Source organism: Kogia breviceps, chromosome 3 (assembly GCF_026419965.1).
Source record: "Kogia breviceps isolate mKogBre1 chromosome 3, mKogBre1 haplotype 1, whole genome shotgun sequence".
NCBI lineage: Eukaryota > Metazoa > Chordata > Mammalia > Artiodactyla > Physeteridae > Kogia > Kogia breviceps.
In genome coordinates this window covers 56,242,722-56,269,240 of record NC_081312.1, presented here as the reverse complement: position 1 = coordinate 56,269,240, position 26,519 = coordinate 56,242,722, and the positions used below count along the sequence as shown (strand labels likewise).

Genomic DNA, 26,519 nt, shown 5'->3' with positions numbered 1-26,519 from the left:
CAACCCAAACTTAATGGTGGGGAGTTATGCTACACCTCCTTGGAGGCAGAATGTCTACATAAATTATTAGAAATTCTTCTATGTAGATTTTTCTTTTCACCCCCAATTATCCATTTTATGGAAATGTATATCAATATGTACTCATGGATATTAATTTTATGCTTTTGTTTATAATCCAATACTACTCTATTTAGTGGCTCATATTGTTCACTGGTGGTATACAGAAAAACAATTGACTTTGTATATTATCCTTGTATCCTGCAAGCTTGCAGTACTCAGGAAATAGTTCCAGGAAGTTTTTTCTTGATTATTTGGTATTTTCTTGATTGATAATCATGTTATGTATGAATAAAAATAGCTTTATTGAATCCCTTCAAATCTATATAATCCCTTTCTTTTTCTCATCTCCCTTACAGTGAGATTTTGAGTAAGGGTGTTAAAGGAGGATAACCTTGCCTCATGGCAAATCTTAAGGGGAAAATAGCCAGTTTTTTCACTATTGAGTGTGACATTAGCTATCTTTTTTTTTTAATGTTGAGGAAGTTCCTCTTAATTTTTAACTTGTTCAGAGTTTTTATTATGAATGGGTATTGAATTTTGTCAAATGCTTTTTCCACATCTATTAATATGATCTTATGATTTTTTTCTCTAGTCTGTTCATGTATCAGATTATATTGTTTGGTTTTTACATTTTGAACCAGCCTCACAAAACTGGAATAAATCCCATTTTATCATGGTATATGATAATTTTTATACATTCTTGAATTTGACTTGTTGATATTTTATTGAGGATTTTTGCATCTATGTTCATGGGAAACATCTGTCTGTAGTTTTCTTGTAGTATGTCTTACTTTCTTGTAATTAGGTTTAGTTTATTTTTATGTTTTCTTCAAGTAGATCCTGAGATTATTGATTTTAGATCTTTTTTCTTCTCTTATATACATGTTTAATGCTATAACTTTCTCAGTAGCAATTTCACTGCATCCCACAAATTTAGGTAAGTAATATATTCATTTAGTTCAAAATATTTTTAATTTTTCTTGAGACTTTGACCTATGTGTTATTTAGAAGTGTGTTGTTAAATTTCCAAATATTTGGAGATTTTGAGCACTCTTTCCCTTACTGATTTCTAGTTTAATGTCATTGTGGCCCTCAGACATAGTTTATATAATTTCTATTTTGTTAAATATGTTGATATGTTTTGGTGAATGTTCCATGGGAATTTGAGAAGAAGGTGTATTCTGCTGTTAATTAATTGTTCTCCTGTTTATTATTTTTTAAAATTAATAAACTACTTTTTATTTTAGCAGCTTTAGGGTCACAACAATACTGAATGGAAAGTACAGAGAGTTCCCATATACCCCTTGTACCCATACATGCACACTCCCCCTCACTATTGACATTCCCATCTGTTACAATTGATGGATCTACACTGATACATCCTTATCACCCAGAGTCCACAGTTTACATTGGAGTTCACTGTTGTTATTGTACATTCTGAGGGTTTGGACTAATTTATGGGTTTGGACAAGCATGTATCTACCATTGTAGTATCATACAAAATTAGTTTCCATGCCCTAAAAATATACTGTACTCTGCCTGTTCTCTCCCACATCCCAAACCCTGGCAACCACTAATATTTTTAGTCTCCATAGTGTTTACTCTTCCAAAATGTTACAGAGTTGAAATCATACACTTGTAGCCTTTTCAGATTGGCTTCTTTCACTTAGTAATACGTATTTCTTTCATGTCTTTTTATGGCTTGCTCACTTACTTCTTTTTATTACTAAATATTCCATTTTCTGAACATACCAGTTTATTTACCCATACACCTACTAAAGAACATCTTGGTTGCTTCCGTATTTTGACAATTATACAGTCATACCTCACTTTATTGTGCTTACTTTATTGCACTTTGCAGATATTGAGTTTTTTACAAATTGAAAATTTATAGCAACCTTACATCAAACAAGTCTGTCAGTGCCATTTTTCCAACAGCATTTTCTCACTTTGTGTCTGTGTATCACATTTTGGTAATTCTTACAATATTGCAAACTTTTTCATTGTTATTTACATGTTATGGTTGTCTGTGGTCAGTGATCTCTGATGTTACTATTGTAATTGGGATTTTTAAGCAATAAAGTATTTTTAATTAAGATATGAATATTTTTGGACATAATGTTATTATACATTGAATAGACTACAGTACAACATAAACATAACTTCTATATGCACTGGGAAACCAAAAAATGCATGTGACTTGCTTTCCTGCAATACTCACCTTATTTCAGTGACCTGGAACTGAAATGATAATATCTTTGAGGTAGGCCTGTAAATAAAGCTGTTATAAACATTGGTGTACAGATTTTTGTGAGGACACAAGTTTTCAATTAATTTGGGTTAATACCAAGGAGAACGACTGCTGTGTCATATGGTAAGGGTATGTATAGTTTTGTAAAAAACTTCTAAGCTGTCTTTCAAAGTGGCTGTACTATTTTGCATTACTATCAGGAATAATACTATCAGGAATAAATGAGAGTTCCTGATTCTCCACATCCTCACCAGAATTGGTATTGTTAGTGTTCTGGATTATAGCTATCTTAACAAATGCGTAGTGGTGTTTAATTATTGTCTTAATTTGCAATTCCATAAACTATGGGTAAACTTTATTTATTTATTTATTGTTTTTGCAATGCTCAATAAGTGATGTTGGCTACCTATTACCTACTAGATTAAATCCAGGTTTAACTTAGCTTTCAAGAATTGCATAAAGGTGTGATATCACCAAGATGGCAACATACGTCACTCCTAATTTCGCTCTCCTTCATAAGAAGAACAATTAATAACTATTCTTGGAGAAGACATCACTAAGAAAATCCTAGAACACAGGGTGAGGCTGAAGCATTCCCCTGCACCACAGAGACTGAGACAGACCATATTAGAAGGGTAAAATTAGTAGCTAGATCTGACTGCATTGCCCCTCCCCCAGGACAGTGCAGCCCCATACTGAGAAGTCTCTCCTAAGCCTACAGTTGCTTCAGTGGGAAAATGTACTCAGGGTGGACATCTAGTTCCCCAAACATTGTGTGTCACTTCTTGAGAGTCCCCACTCCAGTCTTACCCCATGTGAATTGCAGGAGAATCTGCAGGGCTTGACTGGGAATCTGATTTTGAGATAGAAGGGGGTAGAGCCTTGTAACAACTAACACCTAGATCTTGGTAGACCAAGTACCTACCTAAAGCACCCAAGCAGCAGTCCCAGCCAGTGGCTTTGCTTATCTGCGGAGCCAAGATGGTGCTGCAGTCTGATCAGGGAACTTGGCGGGGTGTAAATCTGCCTGATTTGGGATATCAAATGGAGAACCTAGCCCTGCCTGACCAGAAAGCCTGGCCAGAGCACCTGGAAGCTGTAATCCAGCAATGTTCAAGCAGAGAGTCCAGCAGACATAACTGATTGACCACAGAGCAAATCCAGTAGCACCTTTTGGCCAGGGAACTTGGGAGCATGAGTCAGCTTGAGTGAAGACCACAAACAAACTTTCCTGGCCTTGAAGCTGGTTCTGCCACCCTGCCTGGGCAGGGGAGCTAACTAATAGCCTCACTCACTGATGAGGTAGCTCTTAGCACTGCCCAACCAGAAGGCTGGACTGGACCACCTGGTAGGCTGATTAGTGTCAGCTCTCCCACTCTACTTGGGGAGAGGAGCTAATTCATAGCCTTGTCCACTGCTGAGCATAACTCCCAGCTCCACCCAACTAAGAAGCATGGCCTGAATACCTGGGAAGCTACACAGTGTAGTAACACTCACGTAGAGAACCTGGCCAGCAGCACTGCCCATCAGGAAAGCTAAGCAAGTGGCCCCATTCAGGCAGATAACTTGGTATACAGTTCTGCTTGAGTCAAGAACCCAAACAAAGATACTGGTCTTGGAGCCATTTTTGCCACCATACCTGGCTGGGCAGGGTAGCTAATTCATAGCTTTACCACTGATGATGGTAACTTCCAAACCTGCCTGACCAGGAAGTCTGGGCTAAGTACCTGGGAAATGACTGGTCCAGTAGCACTCAAACAGAGAGTGTAGCCAGTGGTTTTGCCTATCTGAAGAGACAAGCCAGCTACCCTGTCTGCCCAGAGAGTTTGGTGTATAGGTCAGCCTGGTTAGCTCCTAAAACAAGAGTCTTATCAATCTTGGGGTTTGCTCTGCAGCACTTCTCTAGTCAGGGAAGCTATTTGGTAGCTCTGCCTACTGCTCCTGCTAACCAGGAAACCTAGCCAGAGCTCCTGGGAATCTTGGTATCCCCCCATGCATGCATCCTCAATTATGGCAGCACTTGATCAGAGAACCCAACCAGTGGCTCTACACATGCAGAGCTATGACAGTGGCCTCAATTGACCAGGGAGCTTAGTGAGCAGGTGTCTAATTTGTTCCCCAAGGAAGAACCTTTTGGACCAGGGGTCTGTTCTGTAGCCCTAATGAAGCAGGGAAGCTAATTTATAGCCACACCCAAAGGCCAAATACAGTGTCCAGCCTGACCCAACCAGGAAACTTAACCAGAGCTTCCAGGAATTCATGTAGCCCATCTTGCAACTCTGATTATAGTGGAACTTGAGTGGAGAACTCTGTGGGCAACTCTACCCATCTGCAGAGCTAGGATGGTGACCTGTCAGGGAAGGGAACTTGGTGCACAGATCTGCCTAATCTGATCCCCAAACAAGAGCCTTGCCAGGCTTGGGGCCTATATGGAGCCCCTTCTGGGTTAGGAAACTATTTTATAGCTCTACCCACTGTGGATTATAACCTTCAGCCAGCCCAGTGGACCTAATCAGAACACATGGGAAGCTTTGTAGCCCATCATACAGCCTTACTTACAGTGACACTTGAACATGGAGCACAGCCTGGGTCTTTCCCCATATGCAGAGCAAAACTGATGACCTCATCTGGCCAGGAAATTCTGCATGCAATCTAGCTTGATTTGGATCCCCAAACCATGAGCAGTTCATGCTTTGGAATCCATTCTGCTGCCCCTCCAGGCAAGGAAGCAAGTTTATAGCTCCAACAATTGCTATGTATAATAGTTAGTTCCTATCATCTAGGAAGTCTGACCAGAGAACACAGGCAACTACAGTACAGCCTCCCTTGGGCAGAGAACCAAGCCAGCAGGCATATCCAACAGTTCTCAGCCAGCGGCACCCTCCCCCACCCCATCACCTCAGAACATAGGCAGTGGTCTCACCCTAAAATAAACCCTGATAGCAAGTCCCACCTGCCAGAGGACATTAGCAGAACACCAAGCTGAGCAGACTGGTGAAAAACTCTCCAACAAAATGAGCTTATAAAATCTGGAAAAGGAGACTGCTTACTCAAATGCACAGATACCAATACACGTAATCAAGTTTCACAAAAAATCATGTAAACATGACACCACCAAAGGAAACTAATAAAGCTCCACTACTGACCCTAAAGAAATGGAGACCTATAAAGTCTCAGACAATGAATTCAGAACAATCCTCTTGAAGAAGTTTAATAAATTACAAGAACACAAATACAGACAACTAAACAAAATTAGGAGAATAATGTATGAATAAAATGAGAAGCTCAGCAAAGAATTAGAAACCATCAAAACAAACAACCCAAAATGCTAGAAATGCCTATATAAATAAAACAAAAACTAAAAGAACTAAAAGGATAAATAAAAAGCAATACAATAATAGCTGAAACTTTAATATCCCACTGTCAGCAATGGATAGATCATACAGATAATGAAGAAGGAAACAGCAGATTTGAACAACACTATAGACCAAACGGACCTAACAGATGTACATAGGACATGCTATCCAACAAAAGCAGAATGCACATTCTTTTCAAGTGCGTGTGGAACAATTTCTGAGTAGACCTTATGTCAGGCCACAAAACAAATCTTACCAAGCTCAAGAAGACTGAAAGCATACCAAGTATCTTCTCTGAACAAAATGGTATGAAATTAGAAATTAATAACAGGAAGAGGACTGAAAAACTAATGAATGCATGGAAATTAAACAACACTCTCCTGCACAGTCTCTTCAATAACTGGTGGTGGGAAAACTGGACAGCTACATGTAAAGGAATGAAATTAGAACACTCCCTAACACTATACACAAAAATAAACTCTAAATGGATTAAAGACTGAAATGTAAGGCCAGACACTATAAAACTCTTAGAGGAAAACCTAGGCAGAACACTCTATGACAAAAATCACAGCAAGATCCTTTGTGACCAACCTCCTAGAGAAATGGAAATAAAAACAAAAATAAACAAATGGGACCTAATGAAAGTTAAAAGCTTTTGCACAACAAAGGAAACCATAAACAAGACCAAAAGACAATCCTCAGAATGGCAGAAAATATTTGCAAATGAAGCAACTGACAAAGGGTTAAGCTCTAAAATATACCAGCAGCTCATGCAGCTCAATATCAAAAAACAAACAACCTAATCCAAAAATGGGCAGAAGACCTAAATAGACATTTCTCCAAACAAGACATACAGATTGCCAACAAACATATGAAAAGCTGCTCAACATCACTAATCATCAGAGAAATGCAAATCAAAACCACAATGAGGTATTACCTCACACTGGTCAGAATGGCCATCATCAAAAAATCTAGAAACAATAAATGCTGGAGAGGGTGTAGAGAAAAGGGAACCCTCCTGTACTGTTGGTGGGAATGTAAACTGATACAGCCATGATGGAGGACAGTATGGAGGTTCCTTAAAAAACTAAAAAGAGAACTACCATATGACCCAGTAATCCCACCACTGGGCATATACCCTGAGAAAACCATAATTCAAAAAGAGTCACGTGCCACAATGTTCACTGCAGCACTATTTACAAAAGCCAGGAAATGGAAGCAACCTAAGTGTCCATCAACAGATGAATGGATAAAGATGTGGTACATATATACAATGGAATATTACTCAGCCATAAAAGGGAATGAAATTGAGTTATTTTTAGTGAGGTGGATGAACTTAGAGTTTGTCATACAGAGTGAAGTAAGACAGAAAGAGAAAAACAAATACCATATGCTAATGCATATATATGGAAAGTAAAAAAATGGTACTGATGAAACTAGTGGCAGGGCAGGAATAAAGACACAAGTGTAGAGAACAGACTTGAGGACACTGGGGGGAAGGGGAAGCTGGGATGAAATGAGAGAATAGCACTGACATATATACACTACCAAATGCAAAATAGATAGCTAGTGGGAAGCTGCTGCATAGCACAGGGTGATCAGGTCAGTGCTTTGTGATGACCTAGAGGGGTGGAATATGGAGGGTAGGAGGGAAGCTCAAGAAGGAGGGGATATTGGGATATATGTATACATATAGCTGATTCACTTTGTTCTACAGAAGAAACTAACACAACATTGTAAAGCAATTATACTCCAATAAAGATGTAAAATAAATAAAAATAAAACCCCTTTGGAATTCTGAAAAAGAATAAAAAGAAATAAGAATGATCTTAAATAAACAACCTAATACTATGCCTCAAGGAACTACAAAAGAAGAATCAAGTAAGCCCAAAGTTAGCAGGAGGAAGAAAATAATAAAGGTTAGAGCAGAAATAAATGAAATAGAGAAAAGAAAAACAAAAGATTAACAAAGCTAAGAGTGGGTTCTTTGAAAAGAAAAACAATATTGACAAACTTTATCTAGACTAACCAAGGAAAAGAGAGAGGATCCAAATCAACAAAATTATTTTTAAAAGGAGACATTACAACTGATAGCACAGAAGTACAAAATCACAAGAGGCGTCTGTGAATAAGTACACACCAACAAAAGAAGAAATGGAAATATTCTTAGAAACATACAACTTACCATGAATTAATCAAGAAACGGAATTTCTGAATAGACTAGCAAGGAGATTTAATCAATAATCAAAGTCTACCAGTGAAGAAAAACCCAGGATCAGGTGGCTTCACTGGTGAATTTACCAATCACGTAAAGAAGAATTAATGCAAATCCTTTTCAAATTCTTCCAGAAAATCAAAGAGGAAGAAATACTTCCAAACTAATTTTATGAGGCCAGCATTACCCTGATCAGAAAGCTAGAAAAGGACACTACAAGAAAGGAGAGTTACAGATTAATATTCCTGATAAATATTGATATAAATATATCTAATAAAATACTAGCAAGCCAAATTCAGCAGCACATTAAAAGGATTATTCACCATGATAAAGTGGGAATTTTCCCTGGGATGCAAGGATGGTTGCACATATACAAATAAACAAACGTGATACTTGACATTAATAGAATAAAAGGAAAAAAATCATATGTTCATCTCAATAGGCACAGAAAAAGCATTTTAAACAAGATTCAATATCTGTTCATGGTAAAAAAAAAAAAAAAAAAAAAAAAAAAAAAAAAAAAACTCTTTAAAAATTGGGTATAAAAGGAACTTACCTCAACATAATGAAGGCCATATATGACAAGTCCACAGCTAACATCATTCTCATTGGTGAAAAGTTGAAAGCTTTTCCTCTAAGTTCAGGAGCAAGACAAGGGATGCTCACTCTCACCACTCTTATTCAACATAGTACTGGATGTCCTACCCAGAGAAATCAGGAAAGAAAGAGAAATAAAAAGCATCAGAATTAGAAAGAAAGAAGTAAAATTATCTCTATTTGTAGATGACATGATTTTATATATAAACAATCTTATTAGACTCACCAAAAAATATAAGATCTTCTCAACAAATTCAGTAAAGTTGCAAGATACAAAATTAACATACAATAATCATTAGCATTTCTATATATTAATGACAAATTATCTGAAAAAATAAAGAAAGAATATGATGCCTCTCACAATAGCCTCAAAAACAATAAAATACTTAGGAATAAATTTAACCAAGAAGGTAAAAGATCTCTAAACTAAAAACTATAAAATACTTAGGAAATAAATCAAAGAAGACACAAACAAATGGAAAAGTACCCCATGTTCATAGACTGGAAGTAATAATGTTGTTGAAATATCCATACTACTCAAAGCCATGCACAGATTCAATGTAATCCCTATCAAAACTCCAGCAGCATTTTTTAGAGAAGTAGAAAAAATAATCTTAAAATGTATATGAAACCATAAAGACCCCCAAATAGCCAAAGCAATTCTGAGAAAGAAGAACAAAGCATGAGACATCACACTTTCTGATTTCAAGCTATACTGTAAGGGTATAGTAATCAATACAGTACTATAAAAATAGACACATAAACAAATGGAACAGAATTGAGAGCCCAGAAATAAACCCATGTGTACATATATAGTCAACCAATATTTGACAAGGGAGCATTAATACTCAATGGAGAAAAGAGAGTCTCTTCAATAAAGGGTGCTGAGAAAATTCTCATGTAAAAGAATAAAACTAGACTGTACCTTACACCACTTACAAAATTTAATTTGAAATGGATTAAAGACTTAATTGTAGGACCTGATACCATAAACCTCCTAAAAGAAAACATAGGAAAAGTGCTCTTTGACATGAGTCTTGGCAATCATTTTTGGATAAGACACTTAAAGGATAAGCAACAAAATAAAACATAAATGACTGAGACTATATCAATCTAAGAAGTTTCTGCACAGCAAAACAAAACAAAACAAGGAAATCCAAAACAAAGTTAAAAAAACAAAACAAAAAAACAAAACAAAAACAAAAAAACCCCACAATAAAACACAAAAACAAAAACGAAAAAACAAAAAATAACCAAAAAACCCCCAAACAAACAAAAAAACACTCAGAACCCAAAAAACAACAACAAACAAAACAAAACAAAAATAAAATGACAACCTACAAAATAGGAAAAAATATCTGCAAACCATATATCTGATAAGGGGCTAATATCTAAAATATACTTTAAAAAAATCATAAAACTCAGCAAAAAAACCCCCCAAATAATCCAATTTAAAAAATGGACAAGGGACAAAGACATATTTCCAAGGAAGACATACAACAAATGGCCAATAGATACAGTAAGTCCCCTACATACGAACATTTTGATGATGTCAATTGGTACAACCACTATGGAAAACAGTATGGAGGTTCCTCAAAAAATTTAAAATAAAAATACCACATGATACTGCAGTTCCCTTCTGGGTATATATCTAAAGGAAATGAAAACACTATGTTGAAGAAATACATGCACACCTATGTTTATTTCAGCATTATTTACAATTGTCAATACAGAGACAAACTAAGCATCCACTTATGGATTAATCAATAAAGAAAATTTGGTACTGTATATGTACATATTGGAATGTTATTCTGCCATAAAAAGAAGGAAAATCTGCCATTTCTGACACAGGATGGATCTTGAGGGCATTTTGCTAAGTTAAATAAGTCAGAACAACAAAGACAAATCCTGTATAATCTCACTTATATGTGGAATCTAAAAAACAACAAAAAAAACAAAAACAGCTAATTCACAGAAAAACAGATCAGATTTGTGTTTACTTGAGGCAGATGTTGGGGTGGGAGAACTGAATGAAGGTATTCAAAAGGCCTAAACTCCCAGTTGTAAGATAAATAAATACTGGGGAAGTAATATAAAATGTGATTACTATAGTGAAGACTGCTGTATGGTATATTTGAAAGCTGCTAAGAAAGTAAATCCTAAAAGTTCTATCACAAGGAAAATTTTTTTCTTTTTTTTGTATCTATATGAGATTATGGACTTTCACTAAACCTATTGTGGTAATCATTTAAGAAGATATGTAAGTCAATGTGATGTACACCTTATACAGTGCTGTATGTCAATATACCCCATCAAAACTATAAAAAGTGAACTGCATCAACTCATAACTACACCTCATTGTTTTTTGTTCTTATTTGACACAAATTATTTTTTCTGCTTTAACACATGTGGTTTGTACTGCAAATTAGTTATGTAAGCCAACTAATTACAAAATAATATGGAATGTTACAAATGAATGCTGCTCAAGTATCCCTGCAAGCAACTAGAACAGCCTGAGTTGTGGTGAATGGATGATTTCCTGGAGTAGGTGACATTTTAGCTAGGTTTATAGAGTAGGTATAAGAAAGTCGATTGAAGAAAATGGCTAATGGGCAGTTCAAGTAAATTAAATAGCATGTATTTAGTCCTCAGAGCATAGGCGAGTTGAGGATTAAAAATACAATAATAATTTTTTCAGTATACCTAAAGCATGGTATGTGGATCTAGAAATTGCAATGGGTGAAGATGGAAAAGTAGAGAAGATTCATATAAGAAAAATCATGGGTATAGTATCAAGAATTTGATGTTTCCCCTAAAGATGTCACTGGCAGATTTTAGAAAGATGTGACATGGTCAGATTTATGTTTTAAATACAAGCTGGCAACAAGAAGGATGACATAGAGAAGGGAAACACTAGATGCTGGAAAATCAGTTTAAGAGACTTACAGTATCCAGATGAGAAACAATGGGGGTCTGAACAAAGGAAATGACATTCAAATAAGTGAAACACATGCAGAATTTGGTGACTTAGCAGATCCTTTTGGATCCTGCTCAAATCCCTAGGACCTCTTTTATTGGTTTGTTATGCCCACATCGTAACTCTTGCCTGAGTTGCTGCCAATGGCTCTCACTAGCAAACTCTTCCAGAGAACTGTCCTTGCATAAATGGAGCAATCATGCCATTTATAACACCCCATGATCTACTAACAATGACTGACCAGCTTGGTAGTGTTTGGGTTAGGGGTGGGGAGAGAACTGGTACAAAAACCAGTCTCTAGTCTTGACAGGACTAATTCTGTGGTGCAATGTATACTTCCCTCTGGGTCAGGCTAAGCCTAGACTTCACCTAAAACTTCATCGTTTGGCTTTCCCTCTTGTTACGGACTGAAATGTGTCTCCCCAAAATGTGTATGTTGAAGTATTAATCCCCAATATGACTATATTTGAAGATGGGGACTTCAGAAAGATAATTGAGGTTAAACAAGGTTGTAAAGGCGGGACCTTAATCAGACAGGACTGGTGTCCTTGTAAGAAGAGGAAGAGATAGAAATCACTCCTTCTCTGTCCACAGACAGAGGAAAGGCCATGTGAGCACACAGCGAGAAGGTAGCTGTCTACAAGCCTGGAAGACAGGCCTCCTTAGGAACTGAATTTCGGAGCACTTTGATCTTGGATTTTTCGCCTACAGAACAGTAAGAAAATAAATTTTTGTCGTTTGAGCCACCCAGTCTGTGATATTTTCTTATGGCAGCTTAAGCAGACCAATTATCTCTCTCTCTCTCTTTCTTTTTTTTTTTTTTTTTTTTTTTCCATTTCTTACAAGTTTCTCCTGAAACTACCACCTTATTGGCCCTTTCTGGGTCATAAACAAGGAACGGTATTTTATTTGTCAAGTCACCTACTTTCTTGGTCCTTAATTTTTCCATCTTTAAATTGGATTCTCTTACTCTAAATCAGTAGATGTTCAGCTTCCTCTGCTAGATTGTTAACATCTTAAGTGCATTAAATGGCATTCCACCTATTATTTATTGAAGTCCCCCTAATCTTTTCAAGGTAGTGACTGATACCTTGTGTTCTTTACTAGCTAATCTCATAGAATCATGGAAAACAGTACAAAGAGGTCAAATGAACCCCCTTCATACATGAAGTACAAGTCAATGTCCCTTTTAAAGTGAAGGGGAAAAAAGACACCTAGGATAAGCATGACATTAGACATATACATTTCTGTAGTTATTTTAGCTCTTTAATTAACAATTATCATTTGGGGGAAGTTAACTGATTTTTGAATGAGTACAATATGAGAGATATACTGATATTCAAAAGTCTGATTATCACTGATTACCAAGCTAATTATTGACTCAATCCAAACATTTAAAAGGTTAGCTTTTGCTTTCCAAACATACCAGATTCTGTGTCTGCACAGCTTACAATACACAGCCATGAAATTAAAATAAACTGCTCCTCTTGGCAATACATACAAGGTTCTGGAAAAGAATGAGCTTAAAAATGTGGAAAAAAAGTCAGATTGACATAATATGAGCCAGAAAACACTGTAAACGTTAAAGGGAATGAGAACATCCTGTGTAAAGCCGTCCATCAAGAATTGACATGTGTTATATGCATAGCAGGACACTGAGTTTGTTGAAAGTGCTTAGAATTTGTCAAGCCTATGCAGAGGAGAATGCGGCAAATTTTACTTTGAAGGACAAAACAGCTTGGAATGTGAAAATGCTAATGACGAGATCATTCAGTAAAACTTACCAAGTTATTCCAAAAAGACATTTATCTGAGAGTTACGTTATACTTCATACCATTACAGGCAAAAGTAAATTTCTTCAGGAAGGAATTCTACAAGACTTTTCTTGGTTTTTGCTCACTCTGGGAACTGGAACCTTAACTCCAATGGACAGGTAATAGATATCAGTTTAGGCTTTTGTTATTGTTTTGGGTGGAGAAAATATTAGAGTAAGAGTTTATCATGATATACCTATAACTTGATTTAAATAATGAACTTTATGTAATGATAACACATAATTTATATATGTAGATTTACATTGATTTTATATATGTATATGTTTATCTACATAAATAAAACTAGTTGATTCTGGTGTTTAACTTCAATTCTGCCTCAGTGAGGGATTTATGTTCTTCCTGATTCAGAGAGGTGGTGGAGGTAGAGTGAGAATTAAGACTCTTTGCAAATTCAACCTGAAACACTTCCATGTTGTCCAAGAACTGGTTTGGGTTGGAATGGCTGACTGGGCTGGTGCTTTCTGTAAGCCATTTACTGGCTTTTATTAAGAAGATTGCCTTTGATTAGGCACTTGCCCAAAGTGCTCTGTGGAATTCTTCCACTTTCCTTATAAACTACAGCCCAGAAATGATTACCCATTTCTGCAATTCTAACCTAAGAACATGGTTTCTACTCACTACCAAAATCTGCAATTTTCTTCTTAGATTGCTGAGTCCTCTCCCCTTGCCCTGTCAAAAGAATAATACTGAAAGCTCTTTTCTTGCTTCAGAGTATGAACTGAAAATGGACTCACATTTGACTGTTACTGTAAAATGTATTCTTTAATATTACTAAATATTCTCCTACAAGGGTTACTATGGAGTGGTCCAGGACTTTAGTTAATTCATGACCAAGATTGTGATGGTTACATATATGACTGAATTAATCATGGTAAGAATCAGCAAACAGTCTGCAAATGGAGCCAAATTATTTTTTAATCAGCATCTGTAAAATGAATTCGTTGTTTTGTGACAGAAACTACATGACACAAAATTTGACATGCTCTTTTCTAGGAGGTCAATAAATAGTTGGTAATTGGGGTTGTAACAGAAAACAGACATTTTAGCAAAGCCTGCATGTCTATGCATTTCTGAAAAGGAATTCCACAAATTTTATTACCTCCTTATATTCATGTATGTAAAGCAATTAATTCTTTACAGAAAACCTTATCCCCTTGCAAGCACTTGCATCTTGCATAAGAAGTTTTAGACTCTGTAAATAAAGTCTTTACCAAATAAGCAGGTGGCTTTCCTTAGGTACACTTATTATGAAAGAAAAGATGAATTTACATGAGTTAAGTTCTTTCAAGTACCTGACAAAGGCAATTCTTTTAACAAGAATCATGAAAAGCGGAATATTTTGTGAAAAATCACCAGTGAAGCTTTGAGTGGTAGAGTATGAGGTCCTTTTGACCCTTGTCCCTGCCAAAATTTTGAAATATCTGTATGTTGTAGGAATAAAGAGAATTAGATTTATATCTGTGTCTTCATTGGTTTAGAAAGAAGACAGTGACTTCAAACAATCACTTAGCTCAAATAATGTTGCTAAGAAAAATATGGTTCTGTGTGATCTTCATTTTGGCCTTATACTTTAAAATTATTTTAAAAAGTGAAGATGGGGGCTTCCCTGGTGGCGCAGTGGTTGAGAGTCCGCCTGCCGATGCAGGGGACGCGGGTTCGTGCCCCGGTCCGGGAGGATCCCACGTGCCGCGGAGCGGCTGGGCCCGTGAGCCATGGCCGCTGAGCCTGCGCGTCCGGAGCCTGTGCTCCGCAACGGGAGAGGCCACAAAGGTGAGAGGCCCGCGTACCAAAAAAAAAAAAAAAAAGTGAAGATGACTGTAGAAAATAACTTATTACAAAGGACACTTAAAATAAGAAAAACATAATCGAGCACTAGACAGAAAATCCAAAAAGTAGGGATTCTAGCTCAACTCAGCTACTTGTTTACATGACATTCACTTCACAAAACATACGTAAAATGAATACAGAAAACTCCCAATTTATAACAAGGTAAAAACGCACATACTGATTCTGAAAATGGCTAGAGAAAACAAATTACTATACAAAACCATAAATGTTACTATCATCATCTTTTTCAACTGCTGACATTCCACCAAGATAACCAGTTGGCAAGCAAAGATGTATTTGCTACTTACTGCAATAATAGACAACACCACCTTGACAGAATCTTAACAGTGTCTCTAAAAGGTAGTTAGCAAGTAGGTATAAGAATTATGCTCTGATTTAAGGTGGGTCTTTTAATGCAGCAGTCCAAAATTCATGATATAATAATTGAGAATTGGTAGACAGAGAGTGATGAAGTTTTTGAAGATGTCTTGATGAATGACCATTCATTTGATAAGAGAACGTTTTCTCTGGTTGAGGGAGCCAGTGCCCTGAGAAGGCAGGCCAAAGGAGTAGTCTATTATTCACATAAATACATTTTCAGGAAGTTTCTGAAACAAATAATAATAATATATAATATTCATAGGCAAGAATTTCCTGAAAAAGTAAAATGTCAATTTAGACAGTCTTAGTTTGGTTTTTGATCCTATTAACTCTGTGTTTGCATGTAGTTTATCATAGTTATCAAGTCAAGCAAATGTTATCAAGTATGAGCTATGCTGAGGCATTTTTCTATAAGGTGCTGTACATAGCAAATCTTACTTAATTCTTACAGCTAGTCTATGGTGTTATTTGCACCATTTTAAAGACCCAGACAGTGAGGTTATGACTCTTCTTCAATGTCATTAGTCCTATTTCTTTTAAACAGAGGAAAGCAAAAAACAGAAAATAAAATAAACAAGCAATTTATAGGATACTAAACTTTTAAAAGATAGTTGCTGGGCTTCCCTGGTGGCGCAGTGGTTGAGAGTCCGCCTGTGGATGCAGGGGACACAGGTTCGTGCCCCAGTCCGGGAAGATCCCACATGCCGCGGAGCGGCTGGGTCTGTGAGCCATGGTCGCTGAGCCTGCATGTCCGGAGCCTGTGCTCCACAACGGGAGAGGCCCGAGTACCGAAAAATAAATAAATAAAAGATATTTGCTTTTTCATTAGTTCATTTAGGGTAAGGTTGTACATGTGTGCTCATTTCAACCCAGGAATGTTACAGGCACAGACCAGATTACTAATGCTTGTATCCCCCTAGAAGACATTAAAGACTGAAATAGTTTAAATCTTTTGACTCTTACTCAAGTTCTTAGAAGATGAAGGCACAACTGTAAAGTTACCTTAACCTTCTATCATTAAGACTATAGTAGAAAAATAATGACATATTAAAACTGCAAGGATATAAATTAGTGGCTCTCTAGCACATGAAAAAAATTGTTGTATTCAGTGAGTTAAATTCAGGGTGTATAAGTACAGAAAGGTACTGCCCATATAGGAAGTGTGAACATCTTCATCAGACTCTGAACTAAATCTCAGAATGGGATAAACTATGAATCTGCACAAATTCCAATGACTACTTCACCCTCTAATCAAGTGTCCTCTACTTCTCATATTACAGGAGTTAGAATTATCACTAAGAAGAGGGAAAAAAATGAGTAATAAAAAGGTCAAGAATAAATGAGACTCATTTTTTAAAGAGATTCTTATTTAACAAAGTATTATTTATAAGATTCATGAGTTCATATATATTTTATTTATGATAAATTCATGCAAATGATGGATTAAAATTCATTTAAAAGAGAAAATATGTCTACAGAATGTTTTGTAACTCATCAGTTTGAGCTTGATTTGTATTCCATTCAGGAAAAACATTTCCTGTATCTTTAAAAAATAAATATTTTGATTACAGAAAGCTAGAAATGTTTACTATACTAATTACTGCTTATAATTAAGCAAGCTTATTTTAGAACAAATTTACCTGAGTAAGGTGAAAATTACATATCAGCTGATCTTGAGAAAATTCATGAACTATTAAAGGACGATAAAAATATAAAAGAAAAAGAAAACTGAAAACCTGTTTTTGAATTTGCACATCAAGCAGACTAAGAACAAATTTAGTTTTCTATATTTAGAGACATACTTTGAGAGAAAATCAAAAAGCAATTAAGAATATCACTAAAGTTACAGAAACCCATTACTTATATGTTCATTATACAAAACTAAGAGATGTTGTCTTTGGCACTGCAAGATAAAATATTCCTCCTGAGAACACAGAAAATAAAATATTTTAAAGTTATATATTTTTCTAATTTTAAATTTGCTCAAATATTATGTTTTTTACAGTAACAGAATAGGTGCTCACTAAAAGATTATCATATGTCTGTGATATGAAAGAAGCTATATTTTTGGGAGTGTCAGGAAGAGAGAACTATAGTGAAAATCTATTTGGAATATCAGAATGTATTTAAGGAAAGCATTTGCTAACCAGCATCATGTAAAATGTATCAATAATATACCCAGTACATTTGGTTTGGAGAAACACTAAAATACATGTCAGTCTGGATTTTCATGTTTTTCTATGTGAATTGTATTTCTAGGTCTATGGAGAACCTAATATTATAAGTGTAATTCAACAAATGCAAGTCTCATTTACATATGTATTGTAAGGGATAAATAAATGATGAATGGTTTTCAGATAGGAGACTTATTTATTGCTTGAACAAAGGTAGTCATGGATCTACAAACTATGTGAAAACTTACAAAAACTTAATGTAATTAATGAATTCAAATACAAATAGTAGAATGAAAATTATAAAATTACTAATGGTGTTTGTGACAGGCTGAAAGGTATAAAGGTCATGATACTTCTTTTTGCCTTTTAAACATATTTCCACTTATATTTAAGGAACCTGTGGTAATCTGATAATATATTTTTTCAAGGGAAAATTGAATATTAGAGAAATTACAATGAAGAGCATAAATATTAGCACTAATCTCACTGCTCGAGGATACCAACTGTTTAAATTCCAACATAAAATAGGGATTGTATATGATATAATTAAAGAAAAACTTCTGTCAAAAAAGAAATAAACCATAAGGAAGTTAAAATATCAATTTACGATATTTTGAATGGCAAGAATGAAGACAAATTTTTTCTCCTCCCTATAAGAGTTAACATGGCATCTCTACATATTATCTTTTTCTTTTTAACATCTTTATTGGAGTATAATTGCTTTACAATGTTGTTAGTTTCTGCTGCATAACAAAGTGAATCAGCTACATGTATACATATATCCCCATATCTTCTCCTTCTTGCATCTCCCTCCCACCCTCCCTATCTCACCCCTCTAGGTAGTTGCAAAGCACTGAGCTGATCTCCCTGTGTGATGCAGCTGCTTCCCACTAGATATCTAGTTTACATTTAGTAGTGTATATATGTCAATGCTACTCTCTCACTTCATCCAGCTTACCCTTCCCACTCCCCATGTCCTCAAGTCCATTCTCTATATCTGTGTGTTTATTCCTGTCCTGCCCCTAGGTTCATCAGAACCATTTTCTTTTTAGATTCCATATATATGGGTTCACATATGGTATTTGTTTTTCTCTTTCTGACTTACTTAAATCTGTATGACAGACTCTAGGTCTATCCACCTCAGTACAAATAATTCAGTTTTGTTTCTTTTTATGGCTGAGTAATATTCCACTGTAAATATGGGCCACATCTTCTTTATCTATTCATCTCTCAATGGACACTTAGGCTGTTTCCATGTCCTGGCTATTGTAAATAGTGCTGCAATGAACATTGTGGTACATGACTCTTTTTGAATTATGGTTTTCTCAGGGTATATGCCCATTAGTGGGATTGCTGTGTCATATGGTAGTACTATTTTTAGCTTTTAAGGAACCTCCATACTTTTCTCCATAGTGGCTGTATCAATTTACATTCCCACCAGCAGTGCAAGGAGGTTCCCTTTTCTCCACACCCTCTCCAGCATGTATTGTTTGTAGATTTTGTGATGATGCCCATTCTGATCAGTGTGAGGTAATATCTCACTGTAGTTTTCCTTTGCATTTCTCTAATGATTAGTAATGTTGAGCATCTTTTCTTGTGTTTGTTGGCCATCTGTATATATTCTTAGGAGAAATGTCTATTTAGGTCTAATGCTCATTTTTGGATTGGGTTCTTTGTTTTTTTAATATTGAGCTGCATGAGCTGCTTGTGTATTTTCGAGATTAATCCTCTGTCAGTTGCTTCATTGGCAAATATTTTCTCCCATTCTGAGGGCTGTCTTTTCATCTTGTTTATAGTTTCCTTTACTGCACAAAAGCTTTTAAGTCTCATTAGGTCCCATTTGTTTATTTTTGTTTTTATTTCCATTTCTCTAGGAGGTGGGTCAAAAAGGATCTTGCTGTGATTTAAGTCAGAGTGTTCTGCCTATGTTTTCCTCTAAGAGTTTTATAGTGTCTGGCCTTACGTTTAGGTCTTTAATCCATTTAGAGTTTATTTTTGTGTATAGTGTTAGGGAGTGTTCTAATTTCATTCTTTTACAAGTAGCTGTCCAGCTTCCCAGCACCACTTATTGAAGAGGATGTCTTTTCTCCATTGTATATTCTTGCCTTCTTTCTCAAAGATAAGGTGACCATATGTGGGTGGGTTTATCTCTGGGCTTTCTATCCTGTTCCATTGATCTGTATTTCTGTTTTTGTGCCAGTACCATAGTGTCTTGATTACTGTAGCTTGGTAGTATAGTCTGAAGTCAGGGAGCCTGATTCCTCCAGCTCCATTTTTCATCCTCAAGATTGCTTTGGCTATTTGGGGTCTTTTGTATTTACATAAAATTGTGAAATTTTTTGTTCTAGTTCTGTGGAAAATGCCATTGGTAGTTTGATAGGGATTGCATTGAATCTGTAGATTGCTTTGGGTAGTATAGTCATTTTCACAATGTTGATTCTTCTACTCCAAGAACATGGTATATTTCTCCATCTGTTTTTATCATCTTAATTTCTTTCATGAGTGTCTTATAGTTTTCTGCATACAGGTCTTTTGTCTCCTTAGGTAGGTTTATTCCTAAGTATTTTATTTTTTATGTTGTAATGGTAAATGAGAGTATTTCCTTAATTTCTCTTTCAGATATATCATCATTAGTGTATAGAAATGCAAGAGATTTCTGTGCTTTAATTTTGTATCCTGCTACTTTACCACATTCATTGATTAGCTCTAGTAGTTTTCTGGTAGCATCTTTAGGTTCCTCTATATGTAGTATCATGTCATCTGCAAACAGTGACTGTTTTACTTCTTTTTTTCTGATTAGAATCACTTATGTTTCTTTTCTTCTCTGATTGCTGTGGCTAGAACTTCCAAAACTACATTGAATAATAGTGATGAGATTGGGCAACCTTGTCTCATTCCTGGTCTTAGAGGAAACAGTCTCATTTGCAACACTGAGAATGACGTTGGCTGTTGGTTTGTCATATTTGGCCTTTATTATGTTGAGATAGGTTCCCTCTATGCCTACTTTCTAGAGTTTTATCATAAATGGGTGTGGACTTTTGTTGAAAGCTTTTTCTTCATATATTGAGATTATCATATGGTTTTTATCCTTCATTTTGTTAATATGGTGTATCACATGATTGATTTGCATATATTGAAGAATCCTTGAATTCCTGGGATAAGCCTCACAGTTTCATTTCAGTGCTTGTGATTGGTCTATTTATATTTTCTATTTCTTCCTGGTTCAGTCTCAGGAGGTTGTGGTTTTGTAAGAATTTGTCCATTTCTTCCAGGTCGTCCATTTTATTGGTATATAATTGCTTGTAGTAATCTCATATTCCTTTGTGTTTCTGCACTGTCAGTTGTTACTTCTCTCTTTTCATTTTTAATTCTGTTGATTTGAGTCTTCTCCCTTTTTTTCTTGAGGAGTCTGGTTAATGGTTTATCAAGTTTGTTTATCTTCCTAAAGAACATGCTTTTAGTTTTACTGATCTTTGCTATTGTTTCCTTCATTTCTTTTTCATTTATTTCTGATCTGACCTTTATGATTTTTTTCCTTCTGCTAACTTTGAGGGTTTTTTGTTCTTCTTTCTCTAATTGTTTTAGGTGTAAGGTTTGGCTGTTTGTTTGAGATTTTTCTTGTTTCTTGATGTAGGATTGTTTGCTATAAACTTCCTTCTTAGAACTGCTTTTGATGCATCCCATAGGTTTTGGGTCATCATGTTTTCCACTGTCATTTGTTTCTAGGTATTTTTTGATTTCCTCTTTGATTTCTTCAGTGATCTCTTGGTTACTTAGTAGCCTATAGTATAACTTCCATGTGTTTGTATTTTTTACAAATTTTTTCCTGTAATTGATATCTAGTCTCATAGCATTTTGGTCAGAAAAGATACTTGATATGATTTCTAGTTACTTAAATTTACCAAGACTTGATTTGTTCCCCAAGATATGATCTATATTGGAAAATATTCCATGAGCTCTGGAGAATTAAGTGTATTCTGTTGTTTTTGGATAGAATGCCCTATAAATATCAGTTAAATCCATCTTGTTTAATGTCTCATTTAAATGGTGTGTTTCCTTATTTATTTTCATTTTGGATATCTGTCCATTAGTGATAGTGGGGTGTTAAAATCCCCTGCTGTGATTGTGTTACTGTTGATTTCTCCTTTTATGGCTGTTAGCATTTTCCTTATATATTGTGGTGTTCCTATGTTGGTTGCATAAATATTTACAATTGTTATATCTTCTTCTTGGATTGATCCCTTGATCATTATGTAGTGTCCTTCTTCGTCTCTTGTAATAGTCTTTAAAGTCTATTTATTTTTTTGATATGAGAATTACTACTCCTGCTGTCTTTTGATTTCTATTTGCATGGAATATCTTTTTCCATCCCCTCACTTTCAGTCTGTATGTGTCCTTAGGTCTGAAGTAGGTCTCTTGTAGACAGCATATATACAGGTCTTGTGTGTGTATCCTTTCAGCCTATATCTTTTGGTTGGAGCATTTAATCCATTTATATTTAAGGTAATTATCAATATATATTTTCCTATTACCATTTTCTTAATTGTTTTGGGTTTGTTTTTTGGGTCTTTTCCTACTGTTGTGTTTCCTGCCTCGAGAATTTCCTTTAGCATTTGTTGTAAAGCTGGTTTGGTGGTGCTGTATTCTCTTAATTTTTGCTTGTCTGTACAGGTTTTAATTTCTCTGTCGAATCTGAATGAGATCCTTGCTGGCTAAGTAATCTTGGTTGTAGTTTTCTCCCTTTCATCACTTTAAATATGTCTTGCCACTCCCTTCTGGCTTGCAGAGTTTCTGCTGGAAGATCAGCTGTTAACCTGATGGGGATTCCCTAGTATATTATTTGTTGCTTTTCCATTGTTGCTTTTAATATTTTTTCTTTGTATTTAAGTTTTGATAATTTGATTATTATGTGTCTTGGTGTGTTTCTCCTTGGATTTATCCTTTATGGGACTCTCTGCACTTCCTGTACTTGACTATTTCCTTTCCCATGTTAGGGAAGTTTTCTACTATAATCTTCTCAAATATTTTCTCAGACACTTTCTTTTTCTCTTCTTTTTCTGGGACCCCTATAATTTGAATGTTGATGCATTTAATGTTGTCCCAGAAGTCTCTGAGACTGTCCTCAATTCTTTTCATTCTTTACTCTTTATTTTGCTCTGTTGTTTCCACCCTTTGATCTTCCAGGTCGTTTACCATTCTTCTGCCTCAGTTATTCTACTACTGATTCCTTCTAGAATATTTTTTATTTCATTTATTGTGTTGTTCATCACACATTAACAAAGACCTAGTTCTTCTAGGTCTTTGTTAAACAATTCTTGTATTTTCTTCATTCTATTTCCAAGATTTTGGATCATCTCTACTATCACTACTCTGAATTCTTTTTCAGGCAGACTGCCTACTTCCTCTTCATTTGTTTGGTCTGGTTGGTTTTTACCTTGCTCCATCATCTGCTGCATATTTCTCTGTCTTCTCATTTTTTTTTTAACTTACTGTGTTTGGGGACTCCTTTTCATGTCTTCCCCCAGTGGGTGAGGTTGGTTTGGTGTCTTCTGTAGGCTTCCTGGTGGAGGGGATTGGTGCCTGTGTTCTGGTGGGTGGGGCTGTATCTTGTCTTTCTGGTGGGCAGTGCCATGTCCAGTGGCGTGTTTTGGCATGTCTGTGAACTTAGTATGATTTTAGGCAGCCTCTTTAATGGGTGGGTTTGTGTTCCTGTCTTGCTAGTTGTTTGGCATGGGACATCAAGCACTGGAGCTTGCTGACCATTGGGTGCAGCTGGGTCTTAACATTGAGATGGAGATCTCTGGAAAAGCTCTCACTGATTGATATTACCTGGTGCCAGGAGGTCTCTGGTGGTCCAGTGTCCTGAACTCAGCTCTCCCAACTGAGAGGCACAGGCCTGACATCAGGCCGGAGCAACAAGACCCTGTCAGCCACATGGCTCAGAAGAAAAGAGAGAAAAAAAAAAATAAAAAGAAAGAAAGTTTTAAAATAAAAAATAGAAAAAAAAATAATAAAAAAGAGTCAACCAAACTAATAAACAAATCCACCAATGATTACAAGTGCTAACAACTAAACAATGATAAACATAAAAATCTGAAAGAAATCAGTCACAGACAGAAAACCCTAAGTCTACAGTTGCTCCCAAAATCCACCACCTCAGTTATGGACAATTTGTTGTCTATTCAGGTGCTCCACAAATGCAGGGTACATCAAGTTGATTGTGGGGATTTAATCTGTTGCTCCTGAGGCTGCACAGAGAAATGTCCCTTTCTCTTCTTTGTTCACAAAGCTCCTGAGGTTCAGCTTTGGTTTTGGCCCCACCTCTTTGTGTAGGTCACCCTCAGGCATCTGTTCCCTGCCCAGACAGGATTAGATTAAAGCAGCAGCTGATTAGGGGGCTCTTGCTCATTCAGGCTGGGCGTAGGGAGGGATATGGTAGTTATAATTTGAATGTGGTCTGAGCCTGCAGAGGCAGAGGCTGGTGTGATGTTGCAACACCCTGAGACACACCATGTTTTCTCTTGGAGAAGTTGTCCCTGGGTCTAGGGACCCTGGCAGTGGTGGGCTGCAAAGGCTTCCAGGTGTGGGCTGTGGATAGTGACCTGTGCTTTCACACAGGCTTCTTGGTGGCTGCAGCAGCAGCCTTAGCATTTCATACCCACCTCTGGGGTCTGAACTGATAGCTGTGGCTTGCACCCATCTCTAGAGCACTTTTAGGCAGTGCTCTGCCTTATATGGGCAGATAGGGAAGGAATCCCCTCTCCTCTCACATCCCAAAACAATGGTTTCTTTCCTCTTAGGCAGGTCCAGAATTTTTCCCGGACTCCTGGCTGGTTGTGGCGCACTAGCCCCCTTCAGGCTGTGTTCACGCAGCCAAACCCAGTCCTCTCCCTGGGATCTGACTTCCGAAGACCAAGCCTCAGCTCCCAGCCCCCACCTGCCCTGGCGGGTGAGCAGACAATCATCTCAGGCTGTTGAGTTTTGTTTGGCACCAATCCTCTGTGCAGGAATCTCTCCACTTTGCCCTCTGCAACACTGTTGCTGCACTGTCCTCCATGGCTCTGAAGCTTCCCCCACTCCCACCCCCTGTCTACACCACTGAAGGGGCTTCCTAGTGTGTGGAAACTTTTCCTCCTTCACAACTCCCTCTCAGAGGTGCAGGTCCATCCCTCTTTTTCTGTCTCTTTCTTTTCTTTTTTCTTTGGCCCTACCCAGGTATGTGGGGATTTTCTTGCCTTTTGGAAAGTCTGAGGTCTTCTGCCCGCATTCAGTAGGTATTCTATAGGAGTTGTTCCACATGTAGATGTATTTTTGATGTATTTTGGGGAGGAAGGTGATCTCCATGTCTTACTCTCCCTCCATCTTGAAGGTCCTCTGTTGATAACGTTTTAAAATTTAATTTTGTTTGTTTAAAATGTATAAATCCCTGTCTAGAAATAATATAAAAGATAAAATAAATCAGTTTCTTAATAAATATGAGTTGACTAAAAAAAATTAAAGCATGAATGTCATGAATAATGACAGAAAGAAAAATAATAAAAACTTCCTTTGTGGGAAAATTTGGCTAAATATATAAATATTAATAAATATATATTTACTAAAATACACTACTTTTTTATTTTTACTTATTATACATTTTTAGAAAATCGTTAATAATGACACCATTTATAGCTATACCTTTCATTTTTTTATGTTCTTTTTCAATCTTTGGTATATTAAAAGCATGCACATAATTTCTGTGCTTCTTCACTTTATACTCTATTTCACTATGCATTTAGCTTTTAATTTACCAAACATTTAATTGATAAGTTGAATTATTTTATTTTCTTCCAGATACTTTGTTTTTATGCAAACATGCTCACAGTTATTGCTAAATTTAACCTTTTTCAAATCTCTGGGGCTTTAGTTGGAAAATCAGGGTGTTGGTCACATTTTAATATAGTCATGTGACTGTATTTTGGGCATAAGTCAATTATCTTTGTTTCTCAGCAAAGGTCATGGTTGAACAATTTTCATGCTCAAAAGCAACTTGTCTAAAGTTGTAACACCTACTGCCTACTGTGTGCAAAGTAAGAAATTATGTATGATTATTACTATAAAATAATTACTATAAAATAAAATATTAATATCCACTAGATTTAATAATTGTGATTGTAGGAAAAATGAAGTTTAAAAAATAAGTATCAAACAACACAAATCATATATTTTCACATGATATTTTAAAATTTTATTTTCATAGTTTAGGACTAATTTTTTTCTTGTGTGAATATATTAATAAAGAATATATAGAGATTTTTAAAAATCAATATACTATGCAATTTGAAACTAAAAGCTATAAATTCTTCAGCAAACTAGTAACAGTTTCTACACAAGAGCTTTTCATAACTGCTTTAGGGTGTTATTATCAGGTTTCTAATCACAGGTTATAGATCCCAACCTTCATCTATTCACGTAAGACATTTATAGTGATATAGTAGTGTATATTCTCAAAAGATAGTTTAAAAATATGCTGAAGCACAGACACTCAACTTCAGCGCAGTGAACAGTACAGTAACCTCAAGATCAGGAAAGTTTAAAGTCAATAGCTGAGAACCACTTGAATGGACAGTGATTGATTTTGCTTCCTCTGGCCAATAGGGGAATGATTGATCTAAGCTTTATTTTGTGCTAGCCTTTTCTCTACTGCAAGCCTAACGAGGCATAAGGAGTGAAGTGAAAGTGGAAACGAAAGAAATAGATTTGTGTCTGCATGGGGCCAACAACATGGTGATGAAATAAAAAATTAATCCAACCAGCTATCTGGTATCAAAAAGCTGTACTCTCAAATTTCCAGTAACTTTTTTCCC

At 36.1% G+C, this 26,519-nt stretch overlaps 1 long non-coding RNA gene across 1 annotated transcript in view; it reads right to left on the bottom strand.

Moving 5' to 3' along the window:
• Nucleotides 1-26,519, bottom strand: part of LOC136793794 (uncharacterized) — a 392,876-nt gene that overhangs the window by 118,101 nt on the left and 248,256 nt on the right. The window contains exon 2 of the long non-coding RNA XR_010839568.1: nt 8,439-8,583. This is a non-coding gene — a long non-coding RNA (uncharacterized lncRNA). The remainder of the gene's footprint in view (nt 1-8,438; nt 8,584-26,519) is intronic.